Source organism: Strigops habroptila, chromosome 8 (assembly GCF_004027225.2).
Source record: "Strigops habroptila isolate Jane chromosome 8, bStrHab1.2.pri, whole genome shotgun sequence".
Classification (NCBI taxonomy): domain Eukaryota; kingdom Metazoa; phylum Chordata; class Aves; order Psittaciformes; family Psittacidae; genus Strigops; species Strigops habroptila.
The window spans coordinates 14,105,327-14,125,009 of NC_044284.2; positions in this window are offsets into that span (position 1 = coordinate 14,105,327).

Below are 19,683 nucleotides of genomic sequence, written 5' to 3' on the forward strand. Positions count from 1 at the left end.
CTGCTTTTTTTTCCACCAATTAGAAATCAGTATTGTTTATGTGAAGTTGCAGTTGTGACTGTGGAAATGTTTATTATACCTGAGAAGATAATGTGTGCGAATGTGTAAGTTACTGCCTCACAGTTTTCTATTGTATGTGTTGAAGGTCACCTTAAAATGGGAGATACTGAATTTAACTGCTGCTGACTACCAGCTTCAAACATTTGGGCTGGAATTTTCCAGGCTTTGTCAGTCTCACACTCCACATACTATCTTTCTCTGGGAAACTTCTGCAAAATTGCTCACATATTTCCTAAAATAAGATTAAGGAAGAAAACTCTCTTGTTCCACTGGTGTTTTTGTCCCATGCTTCTTTATAAACAAATCGGAATCGCACACACACACCCCCCCCCCCCCCCCCAAGCTAGGACTTCATGCTAGGTTGGCGGGTGTCCCTTGTCGAATCACTGTTCTTGAAAACCTAATAAAAATCAATTAAGAGTTTTTGAAAATGCTTTTGCAGTCAGAGATTTGAAAGTTTGGTGGCTGTATCTCCAAAGATGACCCCTCCAGGATAATGGATTGGGCTATTAGAGTTGTTTGGTATGTTAGTCCAAGCAGCAATTCTAATGTGGAACCCAGTATATATGCGCTGTTTACCAAATGAATGGCTATGATACACTTTGTTATCCATCTTGTTAGAAACGTGTTTCTTGTGTTTCCTTTTTCACTTGCACTTAAAGCCCAGATTTATTTCAGCATTGTTTGTTTTCTCACATGCGGTAATGTCTGGCTACGTTACAAAAGAAAATGTATTGTTTCATATCCTTACACTGATTTTCTAATTTATGGGTTTTATAGATACTTATGCTAAACATTTACTTTTGGATGCCCAGTTTCATTTTCACACCTATGACCTGGAAGAATAGGTACTGGAATTTGGTCTCTTTGACAGTGGTTGTAGTTGAATTCCTTGGTGTAAGACCCATGCTGTTTCAAACTGTGTCTCTGGAGAGAAATTGAGGAATAATTACCAGCTTAGTAAATGTAAAATTGCTGTTTTTCTAGAATCAAGTAGATAGCTGTGGGGCAGAGTCGTGGGGTAATTTAATTCTTTAAGGTGACATTCAGGAGCCTCAATCACTAGGTTGTCTTTTCTTGTGTAAATCTGGCATCTGCCACAAGTGAAGCCAGGTTCTGCTAGTAGCAGCCTCGTTAGACATAGTCCTTCTTCATTCTCTCGAGTGCTGTCATCCTATTCGTTGTGGATGCAAAGAGCAATGCATTGTTGCTTGGAAAAAATACTGTGTCATAATGTAATCAGGCTGTCACAACGCATGTAAAGATTAAGCATTAAAAGGAAGTTTTAGTTCTGGCTTTTTTTTCACTTACAATTCTTGATTCATAATCGTTTTAGTAATGTAAGCTTTTGTATATAGCATACTGCTGTATTTTCATATTGATATTTGTCAATGCTTTGTTTTTGTTAAATTCCAGTGAATTTGGTAATTTTAAACCCAACGTTGTCCTAAGCAATGGTATGATGCTACTTTACTTTAGAAAGCTGCCTGTGTACTTGGGGCTTGGTCTGAAGTTTGATAAAATATTGTCTAGCCAGACTCAAAGAATTAATTAAGAACTAATTTAAGAATATATTCCTTTGATTATTTTAATATGCTGTATCTTAAAATGTGTTTTAAATACTATCTTGTTTAGTGCTACAACTATCAAAACATTCTGTGAGTTAATGCACCATATAATGATGGTTATACAGGATCTGCAGCAAGCATCAGATAATCTGTAGAAGCATGTGTGCCACCTGCAGTGCTAAAACCTGCTTTATCTAGAGCTAGGTTATTATCATTTGGAATATTCCTGTGTTCTGGTTTAGAAGGAACCTTTACTTTGTGCTGTGGGCAAAAGAGATTTAATTTTGATTTTTCTCAAAGGCCAAAAGACTGTTTATTTTTAATCCTACAGTTTTTGCTTAGAGTTTGTATTTCTCTGTCTGCTTGTACTCTGTTCCCAGTGGGTAGAAGCTTAGAGTCTTGACTGGGACATGATGTGTGCAAGTGCTGGCTTATAGCCAGAAATTATGTTGATGATTGTAAGGATGGTTCAGCCTGCTCAGAGATTCTGAATATTTTTTTCTGGAGGGGGAAAAAATCTCACAGGTGGGAGGTTTTTGGGTGCTCTGATGTTCTGAGATATGTGGGAACAAAACCAGGCTGAGACCTGTTTTGAAGAATAGAATTTACAAATCCATATACAACTCTGTGAATGATGAGGTTTAGAATTTCCTTTTATTTGCCTTCCTGTAATGAGGAAATAATGTATAGATGTGTGATAAAACATCTTGCATGTTTTGCTGAGGGGGTTTAAATTATGGTGAGTAAAATATGCCTATGGATCTTCTTATATCTTAGACAAAATTCATCTCTAGAATGAAAAATACATTATCTTAGAAAGTGCTTGGTAATACTGGAAAATGAGAGTAATAAGGATTAGCTTATGCAGCTGAAGAGTGCATTTGTATTGTTAGCTTGGTAAGGGTGATGACAACACGTTTACTTATAGAAGCTCACGGTCCTCTGTATCTTAAGAGGTAGTAGGCAACCACACGATCTTGGTAGAAAGAACATGGCCTTCCTTTGGCAACTGAGCTGTGGTCATTAATTTGGAGTTGTAAGAGACAGTGCAGCAAGCTTCATTTCTTAGAACACCTAGGGTGTTAGGGGTTTTTTTTAAGACCTTTGAAGCCATTTCCAAATATTGATTCACTTTGTGAAAATGAAATGCAGGTATCTGTGCCAGGATTCTGCTATCTTGGGTCTGGCCAGCTTTAGTCCAGAGGATTATTCAACAGTAATCAATGGAGATGTGTCGCTAAAAATATTCCACCTATTTAGTGTAAGAAATCTGTCAACCTTAGAATGCTAGGTCAAATTATATCATGAAGCAGTTCATGTACTTGATCCATCAAACCTATAATCACACATGTACACGTGGTGATCTTAGTGTAGAGTTTAAGTCTGTATGAAATGTGTAGCTGACTTAAAAGTTTTCCTCAGCATTTCTAATTATTTTTTTTCCCCAGGTTTACTTCTGTTATAGTCATTTAATTATTATGACATATAATAGTCTAGGGAGATGAGGGTTAAACCAATTACTCATCTTGAGATGTTGGAACTTGGATTTCTTTAAGAGATTTTTGTGTAGGTACAGTAAAATTGATAATGTATTTATCTTAGAGTTTAGGGAAGCACTTTAGAGTAAAAGTAGTTTCATATTTTGTTTTACATTGTTCCGGAAATCGTACTTCACACATTATCTTAAGGGTGGATGGCAAATGGATTAAGAGTTCTGGTAGGTAAAATAATATTTTTTTAATATTTTAATGCCATATTCTGGTGCTTGCATGTTTTGTTCTTCTTACAATGAAGCTAAATTAAAACCTCTGAGAAAGAGGTCCCTCTAATGCAACATAATGAAGTCTTTAAATGGGTACAGTTATAGGTCATAATGAATAGGAATGCAGTGACCTTTGTCTTGACAATGAAGCTGACACAAGCTTCTCAAAGAGCTGTCCTTTTATTTTATTATTTCTCCGCCAGAAAGGACACAAATAAAACCGAGGAACCCCTTTCTCCCATCAGTGAACAAAATCAAAAGATTAGAAAATGTATTGTAAATTGTCAGTTTGCGAAATCTAGAAATAACATTGAGTTCTTTCTCAATATGGATATTGTGACAGGAATGGTGTGTGGCAAGGAGCTGGGAAAACCTTCTGGTTTCTGAAGATACTCTATAATAGTCTGTTTTAATTTTTGGCTCCACGGCAAAGAGGTATTCAAAATTACCAGTGGCTTATAATTTTGAATCTAGAAAAATCACAAATCATCGTGTCATTCATTTTCTACTTACTTTTATGTGTATCTGCAGGCTTGTAATGGACTGTGTTGAAATACAGGAAGACTCAAAATTCTTGGTGGCCTGCATAAAAAAGCAAAGCATTTTGCAGAAAATACGTAAATGCTGTGGCTGTTCCTAATGGGGAGACCCTATTGCTTTGTCCAACTTTAGCAGAGGTTTTTGAATTGCAGTGCTCAGCAGTTTTCTTTTAACCATAGAGAATCATCTGTCATTCTTAAATAATGGCACTACCTGCTAGTTTAGGACTTTCTCAAGGTTTCAGCAATGTCGATCTGAACTGTGCTGCCTCTTGTAGAGGAGAGGCCTGTAGCAGAGAAAATTCTAGTGTGTGCAGTGAAGGTAATGAATGGAGATTTGTTCTTTTTTGTAAGAAGTCATATCTGTAGAACTGGATCATCTGCATGACCAGATGGTGATTTTTTTTTTTTTTTAATTCTGTAAAGAAGTAAAAATAAGTTGTTGGACTTTTTATTATTTTTATTTTTTTTTTATTAGCGAAGAATGTGACTGCATGTTCTTTTGAAGAGCGGGTTGTTTTCTCGATGCTGGTAGATGCTGCTCCCACAAGGACACAACCTGGGTGAGCACCTGAATTGGGTACTTTGATTGGGAGTGTGCCTCTTTGAGAATATGCTTCATCAAATGGATGGCTGTTTAAGAAAAGATAAGACTAGAGTATGGACATAGTATTTCACAGCTATGTAAACTAACAGGGTGAAACAGCAGTTACCGTATAGTATTACAAGTCTATAAAACATATTTCAGTAAAACAATATGCTAATACATATAAACCAATCTAGTGAGAAGTGGCTTTAATATGCAAAGATCAAAAGATACATGAACAGTACATTAGTAGTTGGTTAGAAAGATTTAGTTAACTCGTTTGCTACAAACAAGAAGACTTACCCATAAAGCTTACTTTATAAGCTAGGACCTGACTATTTTGATACCAAAGCCTTTTATTTTTACGGCTTCATGGCTGGGATTGGAAATTCTCTGGGGATTGAAAAAAAAAATTAGGGAAAAAATGTGCCAAGGAGTGAAGATCAAGTGCTGATCAAGTGCTGTGCAGTTTTTGCACGTTAGCAAAGTTAAGGTAAACCAATGATTTCTACTTTTTTACCTTGAAGTCCTAATACAAAACAAAAACTACAAGCTGCCATGCCATGTAGGCTGCCACGCCGAGCGTGCAGGCTGAAGAAGAGGGCAGATGGGAATCTCATGAAGTTCAGCAAAATGAAATGTTCAGTCCTGCATCTGGGGAAGAATAACCTTGTGCATCAGTACGTTCTGGGGAACAGCTGGCTGGAAAGCAGCTTTGCTGAGATGGACTTTGGGGTTCTGGTGGACTGCAAGCTGACCAAGAGCCAGCAATGTGCCCTTTTGGCAAAAGAGGCTAACGGTACTTGGGGATGCATTGGGAGGAGTGTTCAGTACAACAGACACACCTACTGGAATGAGTCCAGTACAGTGCCACAAAGATGATTAAGGACCTGTAATCTCTCTCATATTAGGAGAGAGCGGGGAGTGTTCAGACGGGAGAAGACAAGCTTATGGGGATCTCATCAATGTGTGCAACTACCTAATGGGAAAGAGTAAGCCAAGGGAGCCAGGCTGTTTGCAGTAGTACCCACTGACAGGGCAAGAGGCAGTGGACGTGAATTAAAACACATGAAATTCCATCTGAGCACAAGGAAACACTTTTTTACTGAGAGGGTTGTCAGATGCTGAGAGAAATTGCCAGAGAGATTGTGGAGTCTCCATCTGTGGAGATACTTAAAGCCCAGCTGGACATGGTCCTGGACAGCCTGTTCTAGATGACCTGGTTTGAGCCGGCAGTTTGCTGAAGATGACCTCAAAGGTCCTTTCCAACATGAGCAGCTCTGCAGTTCTCAATAGTTTTGTTTGATTGTTGGTCTGTGCCAAACAGTAACAACAGATTTTATGCTGAGGACACAGTGTTTGTCTCTAGGAAGTAGTACAGTGGGGTGTCTGAAAGTGAATTGTTTAATGGAACAAATGGGCTAGAGAATTCAAGATGTTGTTGGGAATCCTATCACTATGCAATGCTAAGCAGTTAAATGTTGTTTCAGATGTATGGCTTGGACACTTGAGTCTGCGTTAACTTGTAGGCGTTTTCCATGACAGGTCATCCTTATTCTTTTATTAAAGATTAAGAAGAAAGATAGTGAAAGCATTTTTAAATAAAATCCTGTTTGTTTCTTTTTATTTTCCTAACATTCATTCTTTCCTTTCTTGTTAACTGTGTAAGGTTACCATAAGGAAACATCTAGCTGATGCTCATTTATACGATTTGGGAGATGGTAACTGCTTTTTTCCTCTTCTCCCAAAGTTAGCTTAAATGGCCTGGCTTGAAGCTGCTCTTGTTCAGAGCTCATGCAGGAGAAAAGTAAAAAGCAAAGTAGCTTCTGGTTTTGTTGCAGCCTAACTTGAAATCTTTCTGCTGGAGAAAGGCAGGCACAGAACATTATCTTATCAGTCTGTTGATAAGTTGTAACAGCATTAGGCTGTTTCAAGTATTGCTGTTGGCTGTTGCTCTGGTCACGGGCTCAGTTGTTGCAAAAGATTGTCTTGACTGGTTGAGCCAGATTTTATTTTTTTTTTAAACAGAAAGCAAAAAATTATTAAAAAGGATGAGGATTAAAATGTATATAGTGAATGGATGGCACCACAAACATAAGTTTTGTATTCCAGATGTTTTACAAGGCTTAAGCAAAACTGGATATTACCATGATGTAATTTGGGTCTTCTTTGGTGGGTATGGTCTGTCTGTTTCTCTGGATCAGGGCAGTAATGCTCAATGATGTTGCAGTGAATCTTGGGTTTCCATGTGGTGATAGCTGTCAGTGATAATGGGAAGTTTCATACTTTTCAGACACCTATTGTAGGACTAGTTCTAAGTAATGGCTTTTAACAGAGGTCAGCTTTTTTCTGGCATACCAGCAACAGGCCTTTCATTTCTGTGCTCTACGCTTCTTTTGTTTGTTAGACTTGATTTCATCACAGTCCTTGGGTTTTATCAGTGGGTGTTGTTTAGACAAACTCAATATTTCCATTTTCAACTTTTCTGGCTTTATAAACAGTAAGTCTTTGTTGGTTCATGCTTACAGATATATTTTGCATGCTTCTAAACCCTCTTCAGTGCATACTTTATGTATACTTTGTTAAGTATACGTAATGGAAATGCAGTAAAAATTTCTGTGAAAATCCCTGGTGCTCTGAGATGTTGCAATAGAAAGATGTTACTATTTTTAAAGGGTAGGTACTGGACTAATGTTCCACTAAAGTGTTAGAGGATACTATCCTCTTTGAGATGCAAAGCTATATTATTGCTGAACACTGATTATTGATTTTTATGAAACTTTTTCGCTCTGATAGTGTGGAAAGCCAGCCCTTTATTCATGTGGGTCAGTCTGGAGTTACTGAATTTAGGGAGTTTGTCAGAAAAGATTTAACAACCAGGCTCAGGAGAAATTTGTGGCTTCAAGTTGTAATCTTGATGTTCTCGTACAGTTTTTCTTCATGTTTTTCCTGGCTCTTTTTTTTTTTTTTTTTGCTGTTACGATAGAAAGCTGGATACAGGCAAAATGCTACAGGGTGGACTTGTGGACTTCCTGTTGATGTTCTTCTCGTTCAGCAGCTCAGCAGCTGGTCTGAAGCCCTTGGATGGCTAGGACCATTGTGATTTGAGCTTGCAGAATAACTGGTGATAGCAGCTGCTTGTCACCCTCCATGGAACAGGACTAGTGGAGAAAGCATCTCTGCTAGTTATTTTCATGGGTAGATACTGATATCTTAAGAATAATGTACTTAGTTATTTTGATCTTCAGTGTGGACCAGGAAGCAGTAACTTTAGCAGACAGCATCTTGTTATCTTGGACTTGACCTTTGTTCCTTCTACCTTGTTCCAATCCAGCTTTTCTTAGTGCTGTTCTTAACTCAACAAGCAAATACCACGGTGATTTTGCTCAGATCTCCCTGTTCTACAAGTCTTTGCCTCTCTTCTCTCTTGGCTCCTGCTTTGCTAATTTCATCATCTTTTATGTGTACCCTTCTTCTTCTGTCCAAATCTCATTATTTCTGTTCCTGTGATCCTTGCCTGACCGGTTTCTGCATCCAGCTACATGTTCTGTTCTTCCCTCCTGTTCCAATTTCACCAGATTCCTTGTCCCTATGTTCTATTTCCTGTTGTCTGTGTATAGATTTTATTTGTTCTGCATGAGATGCAGAGGATTGGTATTTGCTTGCAACCTGGATGTCTTACTGCTGTCATAATATAGAGCTGTTGTAACTGGCCTTTACATGAATAGTTTGGTTTTAACCCTCTTTGCAGGGCAGGAGACATGTATTCTAGCATACTGGAAGAATAGGGCCAACTACAGTTTTTTGGAGATTTATGTTATGTGGATGAATTTCTTGAAAATAAGCAGCAGTGTACCCCTAACACAAAGGATACATTCCTAGTGAAAGTCAGCTATCCTTGGGAATACCAGAGATTTCCAAAGGAAAAGGTTTTTTGTTTGTTTATTTTTCCCCCTCCATAGTTAAGACAATGTATTTATCATTAGCATTCTGCATAGAAGTGAGCAGGGCTTTCTCAATAAACACCTGACCTGACAGTGTCAAATGTGGTTGATGAAAATATCAACCTGAGTGATCAGCTTTGCTGTCACAAGCTATTGACGCAACATCTTGAGAGGTTTGGGCTAACATTTGGAAACTATATGCTCTGAATTATAGCAGAGTATATCAGTTGAAATAATATTAAATGCAATGAAGATAGACTGGACGTTTTACAACTCCCATTAAAGCACCAGCAATTGCATTGCATTGCCTTGGGCGAGTTATGTGACCAGATACAATAGCTAGTTTATCTGATGTTGCAAGTTCTGTATTCCTATAGATGAGGTAGTGCTGCGGATTGTCCAATTATAATACGATAATCCATCAGACATCTACTCCTTTTGAAGGCTGTTTAATTGAATGAGCTGCAGTGTGAGCAAGTTGTATGGTTACATATATGGAAGTCCCAGAAGGACGTCACTTGCTGGTTCTGTTGCCCCTCCAAAACCATGTGGGTTTTTTCACCAACCCCCCCCTTTTTTTTTCCCTTATTTGCAATGGAGAATTTTAGCAGGATGTTTCATTCTGGTGAACATTTATCTTATCTAAACATCTGTATATAATGTAAATACCAAATTACTTTCCTGCAGCTTTTTTTAAAAATAATTGGAGCATTATGGAGGATAGATAGGAAAGGCACCTTCCTCTTCTACTAATACCTGCAGCCAGAAATGAGTTTAGGTTTGCATCTTAAATTGGTAGAATGGCATAGATGAAACAGTCTCAAACTGCAGGGAATACTGAATAGTAGTTTTGAGAATTGTTACTGTAACTACCCAGATAATGAATAAAATGCTTGCGTGGTCTTTTCTCACTGAATAAAAGAGATTGTTATGTTAATTGTATTAAAAATCTGTTTTTTAAACCATTTCAATAAAACTTCCACAAACTGTTATTTTGAGTTAAACCAAATTAATTTAGCTTAAATTGACGAGTTATCTGTTTTAAGCTAAGTGGGAATAACCCTCTCATATTGCAGATTGAGCACAGGAAAGAACTTACAGGTCAGTTTGATTTTAAAATGTCATCATAAGCTAAAGCAGCGCATCACATGCAATCATGCATACACTTTGCAGTCTGTCAAGCACTGTCTTCATGGCTGGTGCAAAGCACTGTAGATAAGCTTGGTAGGAAATGGTATTTTTTTTGTTCCACCCTTTTTTGTGATGAAAGTAGTAACAGTTCAAGGGTTTTTATTTAGGCTTTTGCATCGTAAGTGGTCTTGTGTTCTGAGGCTGCATTTTAAATACTCTTAATATGGCACTGTTACTGGAAGAAGCCAGCCTGCCTTCAGCAGTTCTTGGTTGCTTGCTCTCTCCAGTAAAATAAGAAGGTGCATTTTTCGTGTAAATCATACTCTTCATCCCATTCTTTGCAGCTTAAAAATACTTACCCTGGCACATGGGGGCACTGCATGGGGGCACTGAATAGGGCTGGTGTTTTTCTGTGACAAACTTGATATACATTGATCGTCAACATGTTTTTCCATTAGTTTAATTGCTGAATGTTCTTGTTCTTTTGTTGTACTCTATCTAGAACTTCAGGTCAGGAGGTCAAGTCAGCTGGCATATTTTTTGTGCCTTCAGAGTGGAGTTGCCTCTGGCCTATACATTCATCTCCCTCATGTCAGGCTGTTGGTGCTTTCTCTGATATACTCACTTTAAAAGCAGTATTTATGGTGTACATACGCTCTCAAAACATAAACATGAATATTTTAATTTATATGTGACATCACTGTGATATAAACCTATGTAATTGTGTATAGTATCCTAGAAAAGAATTATTTTGGTTATAATGCCTATTTTTTCTAACTGATTACACTGTCTTTTTGTTAAATTAATATAGAAGTAAAGAAATAGCAGAGCTTAATTTGCACTTGACCTTCTGGAAGTTGAGTATCGCTACTTGATGTATGCACAGATTTTTCACTTCTGACAAAAAGAAATCCTGTGCCATCCTCATTTATAATGTATAGATCTCTCTTTTTGTGTTAGTACTATGTTAGTAAATATTACACTATGTTAGTAAATATTACATGTATATATATAACTTTTATGTTAGTAAAAGTTATAGAGACAAAATAGATTGCAGAACCAGATTCTCGGCAAGTTGGCAGCTTTCTTAATTCCAGGCGAAGCACTTGTGCCCATACTTATGACAACTACTGATTCTTTACGTTAGCACCTTAATTGATTTCTTAAGGAAGGGGATTTCTAACAGTAATTAGGTCTCTGGAAATTAGGTAAATTGGTTAAAAAAGAAAAAAAATCAATCTCACAGGTGCATAATTTTGTGATCTTACTGGAGTTATATTAGAAGACCATCTGGTTGTTCTGTGGGGTCTGATCCTGCGAACCGTTACGCGGATGCATAAATGTACATAGTCTTCTACTTTTAAAATTACCTATAGGTTGTATAGCTGTTAAAGGATAGTGAATGCATAAACAGTATCACTGAATCACAAATCAAACTCACCTGGCTGTTTTCAAGCCTTAAAATCTATCTTTCTTTACAAGACTTTATTAATAAGCTTCAATTTAAATATTCAGTTTGATGTTATTCTGATTATCTTACACTAATATAGGACTGCAATATTTAGGATTACAAATACAGCTTTATTTAAATGAAACAGCTGTCAGTGAAATTGCATTACCTTTCTGTTATTAAACGCAGATTTATATTTGGGGACTGGAACACTGAAGGTCTTCAAGTCCAATGTTATAAATGTGAATGTTTCCACTAGCTAATATTTATGCTTTTTCTTGTTTTCTGAAAGGTAATATTACTTGTTAGATACTCATAGCGAAGAGTTGAATATCCTTTTCTTTGTATAAAAGTGTAACAGTCTTTCTCTGACTGATTGTGCAGTCATGACATAGCTGAGGTGGAGATCCAACTTCAAACATTGCAAGATAAATCATTTCCACATTCTTGCTTAAGTGGCTATTTTAGTGTAGAGAAGCACATTTTCTGTTGAGTGCTAATGCCACTGTCTCCTTGACCCAAGGTCTTTTTTTGAACAAAGTAGATTTGGTAGTTAGTGTAAGAAAGAGTTTGTAAGTAAAACAGTTGTACCATGTAGAAATTTTGAAATTTCTGTACCTCATGGGATTGCCCATTGATAAAAACATTGTTTGAATGAAATGTGCTTTATACAATGTATTAACAGATGTATATGATTTCTTTCTTAGAAGAACTTGGGGGGGAGGGGGGGAGGAAGGGCCCGTGATCACAGTGCTGTATAGGCTTATGTAAGGGACCTGGGAGAAGGGAATATGTTCACAACTCATTATTTTGCCCAGCTCCTTTGCTCTCGTTTCCAGTGATGAGAGCTATTAGCATGAGGCATTCTGGTTTTGCTAAAGGGAAAGAAGTAGGAGCATTTAACATTGCTTAATGTAAACAAGGTTGTTTTAGCTTTGTTTCAGTTTTACTGTTTGAGGGCAGACTAGCAATTTACTCATGAGAAACAAAGCCATAGAATTATTTTTATGGTCTTAAAATCTCTAGAATTTTGTCAACCAGCAATGCTGGTTAAACTTCAATAGCTTTATTGCCACTAGGAATTAATGGAATTAACTACAGTCGGGTACACTTAATATGAGCTAAAGCTACAGCCATTTCTTCTTTCCATGTGCCACCTCTGTTACTGCTTTCAGTCTGTGTCACAACTCCTGTGTCATGATGATGTTTCCAAGCCTTCTGGACAGTGACAGTCCCATTGTAGAAGAGCCTCTTTTGCCCCTCAGTTGTGCTGGATTTGCATCTGGTTCATGGTGTCAAATTTTTCTCCATGTGTAGAGGGGCCTTGAACATCTGAAAGGCCTTCTAGGTTTCAGAGAGGAAGAACATTTGCAGAAACAGGGAGAAAGTATATGCAATTATTCTGCTGTTCTTTTGGCTGCTCATTTTTAGTGGCTGCATGAAATAATTCTAAACTTGAGCATTTACAGGGGAATAGAAACAAAGGGGTTCTTCCCTGGTGCTACCTGGTGATTCTAACATAGAGCTGCCCATTTTTTGCCAGAGTAGGAGTGTGGGACAAGGTCTGTGTCTGCCTCATGCTGTTCCTCCCTTTTGCAAAAGTACTCCTGTGACTCTGGAAGAGGTGGGCTGTTGTTTGGAAAAGCCTCTTCCTATTTCTATTGTTTCCTTGTCTCAAAGAATAGCCTTGGATAAATGGCATTTAGCTTGACATGAATTTTGTTGTTTTTAATTCAAGCAGCAGCTTCAGTGAATGGTTATCAAATATCATCACGCTGCTTACTTTTTAAAGGAAATGGAAAAAGTGTCTGACACAAAGGCGTCTGAAATGAAGCACTTGATTATCATAGTATATCAAGAACACATCTACTGGAAATGCTGTGTGAGAGTGTTAAAAACAAAACAGGTTTATTTAGTCCTGAGTGCTTAGAACTGAAAAGAATGGATGGAAAACAGGTTTTCCTGAGAAATAAACTTAGGTGCTTCAAATTGTGCTACTTGCAGTACCTTGCAATAGGTATTTTAGTAGTATGCATAATAAATGTGAAGTTGTTATTTAGTAATGTGAACAATAATGTCAGCAATATGAGTAATGGGTATATGTAATAAGGATGGGTAATGACAGTCCAGCAGCATTTTGTGGCTGAGGGTACCAAGGAAAATTATTATTAACCCACAGTGGGCAAAATACTATTTATATATTTTATCTTTCCTTCTTATTTCCTTCAAGCTGCCTGTCCATCAGCTATTGCTGTGCTCGTTTATGTCAGTGCATTATAAGGCAGACTTTCAAAGCTACTCATGGAAGATTTAGCTACATAAAAAGGATTTGCTTAAGAAAGAAATTCCCTAGTGGCTTTACAGGAATGCCCAAAGGACTCAAACATATGTGGATGTGGCAAATAGCTAAGTGGTGGAGCATCAGGAGCCAAAAAGATATAAGTATAGTATATTGAATCCTAAACAGAAGCTGCGAAGTAAAAGCAACTATTTTGAATGTTTTGTGTAATAAACATCTTTAAGGATGCAAAGCAACTGCAGAAAAGTCACTCAAGACCTCGCCTCCCTTCCCATTCCTGTTCGACTGACATGTACCCACAAAATTAGATTTCACTGAGTGAAAAAACACAACGCTTTTTTTTTTTCTTTGGAAACATTCAATGACACTTGCTTAGCTGCTGCATATTTCTAGTCTTCCTTCCTTGAAATGGAAAGATTTACAAAGCATCTGCTGCTATATGAAACACAACAAAATTACTAGGTAATTGTTGGGCACAGAATGCTAGCTGCAGTGAATATATACTGAACATATAAAGCTTCATGTGACAGTGTAATGTAGTAGCTGCAATTGAAGATAAATGTATATTCACATACTCTGCATAATAATTGCTGAAGTTCTGGTTGTGCTTAGTGTGTTCCATTTCCTTCCAGCCTTGATAATGTTCTCTATAGTGGAAATGGAATGATGGTTTGCACTTAAATTAAGATTTTTTTTTTTTTTATATTTCATTTATTCTAATAAAAATAATTGTAGTTAAAACAGAGGACATGTTTACTTGTTTTTAGATAGAAGCTCTTTCAAAAGCATCTGATCTTTTTATGGCTGTTTCAATTAAACAGTGAAATCAGAGTTAAAATCAGGTTGCATTGGAGGATAAGTTTACAGTTCTAAGGGTTGCTAACTGCAAGTCATTTGCACCCAAAAGTATTTTTGATGATCTCTTCAGTGCATGGAAAATGTAATAAAGGAATAACTTAAATTTCACTAAGTGTTTCTGAATATACAAAGTATATTTAGTGTTAATTTACATATACAATGTCATAGACCTTTCAATCATCACAGAGATTTTTCTTTTTAATTTGATAGTTCTTTTCAGCATTGTTCAGAAAAGGAAGAGGTGGGGGGAAGGAAAGCTCTTTGAAGCAAGTAGTTATAGCCTACATTACCATGGACTGAGTTCAATGTAACATGGAAGGAACATGGTGTCAAGTTGGAACAGAGGGGAGGATGATTAGCTCTTAAAATTCTTTGTGCATTCAAAATATATGGTTTGAGGTTTTGATGTCTTTGCAGAGAAGATCGAGATTTGCAAGGGGCAAAATAGAGCCTAAATATTTAGTAAACCTTATGGTACTTAGAAGAACAAAAAATGGAACATTTATTAATTGGACATTAGCATTAATTATTAATATAAATACAAACATACTTAGGTTTTTATTTGACACTTTGGACACCTAGAAGAATTCCTGAAACTTTGTTTTGAGATTTGCCGTAAACTCTACTTTTTTTTTTTTCCCTTCAGATTTAATACATTTGTAGTAAATTTGTAGGTTTTCAAATGTAGAATTTGAGTTTCCTCAGTCTTTCTCTGCCTAACTTCTTGCCTTCCTGCTTTCTGCTTTCTTCCACTTACATTTTTCTTCTTCTGAATCATTGTCTGTTAATAGTTCTTGTCTTTGCTTTCGCTGCTGGTCCAACTATTATGACCTTTAATAGAGAAAGGTGATTTATTCTTTTCCTGTGTCATGGGCTTATGTACAAGATTGTGATTGTCTTTGAAGAAAAACTACCTCTTCTTTTGTTAGCTTCAGTTGACTAAAGCTCTTTATTTAAATTCTTAATTAAATTCAGACTTCTGTGCATGTAACTGCTTTTTCTCAAAATAATACACATTCCATGTGAAGAAAATGCTTGCTTGGTATTTCCTGGTATTTCCAGGAATTATATATTTCCAGGTATTATATAAATTTTATATAATTTTATTTTTTCCCTGAGAGCGGTGGCTTTGCAATACATTCTGGAAGGAAGCACTGGGGAGCAGAGGAGCTCTGAGTTTAGAGCTAAATCAGCTGTATGGCTGTATGAGCTAAAAGCAAAAAATCAGCAAAGTGTGGGGAAGGTAAATTGTTGGCTGGGAGAAATTTCTTATCTGAGGTTATTCTGAAACATTGTTGAATGTCTGAAGTAAATATTTGCTTAATGTGTCGTGAAAGCACTCCGACATCCAATTAGTGGAAATTCAAATTTTTATATAGACAAAAAACCAAATTAGATGGCTTCTGTATGGTGCTAAACACACAAGGGCCAAGCGTTCCACAGCTCTCATGTTAAACTGATTAAAGAGACATATTCTGGTTTAAATTCTTGACCCTAATTGCATCAGCCTTTGAAATTTTCTTTTTGTTGCAGCATGTAACTTTGACACATTAACTTACATAACCTAATATTTTTAGGATCTATCTCCTTGGAATAGCTATGTTGTAAATGAACCTACTCCATGTAGATGCCGAGGGGAAGGATATGAATTATTTTAGCTATCTCAAAATTAATATTTTGATGTGTCCTCCTCCTTTTGGAAAGTTCAAGGTCTGTTTTAATAAAAATAAATGTATGATTCATACCTGAATTCACTGTTTTGCCCAGCCCATGAAAACAAAATAAGGCTACAGATGGGTCTCAACTGGTTTAACTTAATCAGTTTATTAAATAGGGAAAGCTTTTGTATGAGGATATAAACAGTGGTCTTGGAAAATCCTAAGCAGAGGAAAAATGACTGGTTTTCAGTTTTGCAGTGTTTACTTGCTTTTCCTATTGTGGCAGTGGATTCTATTTTCTAAAGCTTTGTTTAGGCATCAGCGTCACTTTGTTGAACCCGAACAGCTGAATAAACCACCCCAGCTGTAAACTTACCTTTCTCTCCCATGTGAAGTGGGAGGCACCAGGCTGGGTTTACAGGAGTGAAGCCTTTCCTGCGTGCTAGAGTTTGCCATGGTGATCTGGAGGGTGCGGGCACCTGTACGAGGTGCTAAGTGCCGTCCTTGGCTAGCAATCTGGAGAGTGGAAATAAATTAAGTTGCTGCAGGAACTCTGTTTTCCCTGCTGAACAGCAGCACTTATGGCAGGGCCCTCAAACAAGGGCGAAGGTGCTGAGGACTGAAGACCAGCTGAAGGGTGGTGTGCTCCTGTTCCTCTTTGCTGGCTTTGGAGGCTCTGAATACCATATTTCCATTGCATCGTCTTTCCAAGGATTTTTTTTGAGGGAGCAAAAAGCTTGGCTCATTCCTTGAAAGTAATCAACTTCAGCCTTCTGCAGTTTGAATGAAAATCTTAAGGCAAATTTACAAAATAGCCAACAGATGTGTTTTTGTTGCTGTCAAAAGGGAAAACAGTCATGGTTAAGATGTGCTTTTGTTGGTGGTGGTTGTGTTATTTTGAATTTATATTTTGTTTTTACTATTCAGTGTTTAAGATAGAGCATTGTCGAAGACATACTGGAGGGTATTGGGAGTTTCCATGAAGTTGCTTTTAAGTATTCTTTTAAGGGAATAATTTTTATTACTAAAATAAATGTCAGGCATTTCCTCATATTGCACTTTCCTGCCAAGCAACTTGATTTTTCAATCAAGCTGGTGCCATGTGTTTTTAATTCAAATATTCATTGTAATTGAATACTGTTATCTAAGCGACCGTACTTGTTCCCATTTACTAACAAAGTACATAGCTTGCTGACATCTGCATATGGATAAGTTTGGAACTTGTTGTATCCTGTAATCATTCCTCCTTAAAGAAAAGGCTTGGTGAGGAATGAGCCCTCAGGAGCTACAGGCTTGATGGCATTCATGGAGGGGTCATCAAAATTCCTGTAGTAGTTCATTATTCAGTGGAGTCACAGCCCATTGTTCCAGGGTACTGTCTTAAACTCACATTGCATCTGCACAAATTTTACTCTAATTTAGAGCATACTGATATCAATTCAAGGATTCTTAGAGGGTTTTTTTGGGGGGGTTGGTTGTTTGTTGGTTTGGGGTTTTTTTGGTGTTTTTTTTTGGGGGGGATGGGTTCCCCCCTCTTTTCTGTTGTTCTGTTTTGATCTGATTTGATCTTCAGTCATTTCCACCAACTAAGCAATGCTGTAAGGTATCTGTGGGTTAAGCTAATCATTGTATCCCAATGATAACAGGGTTGTTTCTTTTCCATATCATGATTCAGGACATTCTTTCACTCCATGGCTCACAGTTCAAGGGGAGAATTTTATTGCAGAAATGATAACTTTCAGGTGATGCTTTTGAACTGAGTTTGTGGTGACTCAGATGTTTTAGTATTTAAATAATTCCAAATTCTTGGAATTAAGGAAGTGTGCTGCAGTATTATGAAGAAGTTGCAAAATGAACCACAGCAGTTGAAGGAATGCAATGAACCTGGCAAATTATTTTCTTGATGCCACTATGTGTAAGGGTAAAGAAAAAGGAGAAGCTCATGTAGCAGAGTGTATTTAAGCATGAGTTTCCATCCTGCTTAGGGAAACATCCCGATAAGCCCAAATTGTCCTTATGTTCCCTCTGCTACTGAGGTTAGGAGACTGTAGCAAGGGAGATACGGAGAAGCTGCTCACTACTTTTCCAGCAGATCAGCTGTTGCAGATAGGTAGGAGGTAGCCCAGGATTTGTCTTTTAATTTTGTCTTTCAAGATGGCATTTGAGTTTGTTTCAAGTAATTACAGATGTAATTCACAAATGGCTTAAAGATTAATTTTCTTCTCTTTCTCTGAGAAGTGTGATCTTTGAACAGACAACCTTTCTCTACTTTGTTTTTCATTTTTGGTGTTTATTACTCTGCCCGTTTTGACCTGAAGATTTGGACCGGCTATCTACCCTTTTGGCTTTCTAAACATTTTACAGTGATGGCATAACTGGGTAATACATGTAAGCTGTGTACCACAGGTTGAAAACCATTTTGTTACTATATAAACCAGTTTATAAATTCTACTAATTTCCATAGTGTTAGTGTGGAAGTGATAATTTAAAATAAATGTATTATAATTTACAAAACAATGCATCCTGTAAAGGTGTTTAATACATAATCCCACCCATCAAAACTCCTGAAATCCTTTTAGTCAAAACTCCCATTGGTTACAATGTTTTGGGTTTTTATGGTTGGTGGAATTTGCAAGTTTCACTCAGCCAGATGGAAAAAGTGGTGATTGAGTGATGTGTTTGTCAAGTTATTTGCTTGTTTGACTACTGATTTAGTTTGAATTCCTTCGTTCAACAGTGCGTTTAGAAAATTCCTAAGAAGCGTTCTGAGGATCTGCATAGTTATTATATTGCTAATTAGCTTATATATCAATAAGCTAATACTGCAGAATTAAATACAGCAGCCTGCCACCATGGAACTGGAAGGTAAAGGGATTTTTTTACATGATGCTATCTAAAGGACAGCAAGTGGAAAAAAATCTGGATGTTTTGGTTTTATGTAGTTGTTTATGTGATGTAGGCTTTTTTAATAATAAGCATAATAATAATAAGAGTATGTTATTTATCAACTCAAAAGATTTTGTTGGAGCTATCTTCCCTTTTCTAATTGTAGCACTGAACAGTCTTATATTGGATATTTTACTTCTACTACTGTTCTAGAACAGCCGAACTGTTCTGAGCAGCCGATTCCCTTGATGACCTACTGGCTAAAATGATTTGAAGCAAGCACTACTCCATTTTCATAGCTAAAAAATGGTGGTTGTTGTCATTAGGATCACTATAGAAGAGGTATAAAGCATGTGTATATATATAGGACATTGTCCAAATATTCCAGAGCAGAAAATAGAAGTGACCTGAAACACTTTGAGTTATATCAAGCTGTTGTCCTAAAACGCATTATTTAGGCTTTTAAGTCCTGGCTTTGTTTTCTTTTTTAGTATTAAACAATTCTTGAGAGCAGTATTCAAAGATTATCCTTAACAGTGTTTTTAATCTTTTTTGGATTATCAGATATGAAGTAGACAAAATAGCTGGAAACATCGTATCTATGCTGCAGTGGATATCTGTGATTCACACACACAGAGAGCAGTGTTCTGGTTTTTCTCTCATGTCTTTTTCCTTTTCTGTAATAGATTTATAATTTAACAATGTGTCATTTTTCCATCTAATATAAAGTTAGATTTATTTCCTGAATTATGTAAATTACCCTCATCAGAGGAGTAAGTTTGGAGTATTATTTTACTTGATGTCAGTATTCATTATGTGCTAGTTGATTTATAAACACATAGAAAAGATGTTATCTTCTCAAAAAAGGCTAAAATATGATGCCACAGCCAGAACTCTACCATTTTGAGTGACATTGTTAATATATGTTGTCATACATTTCCT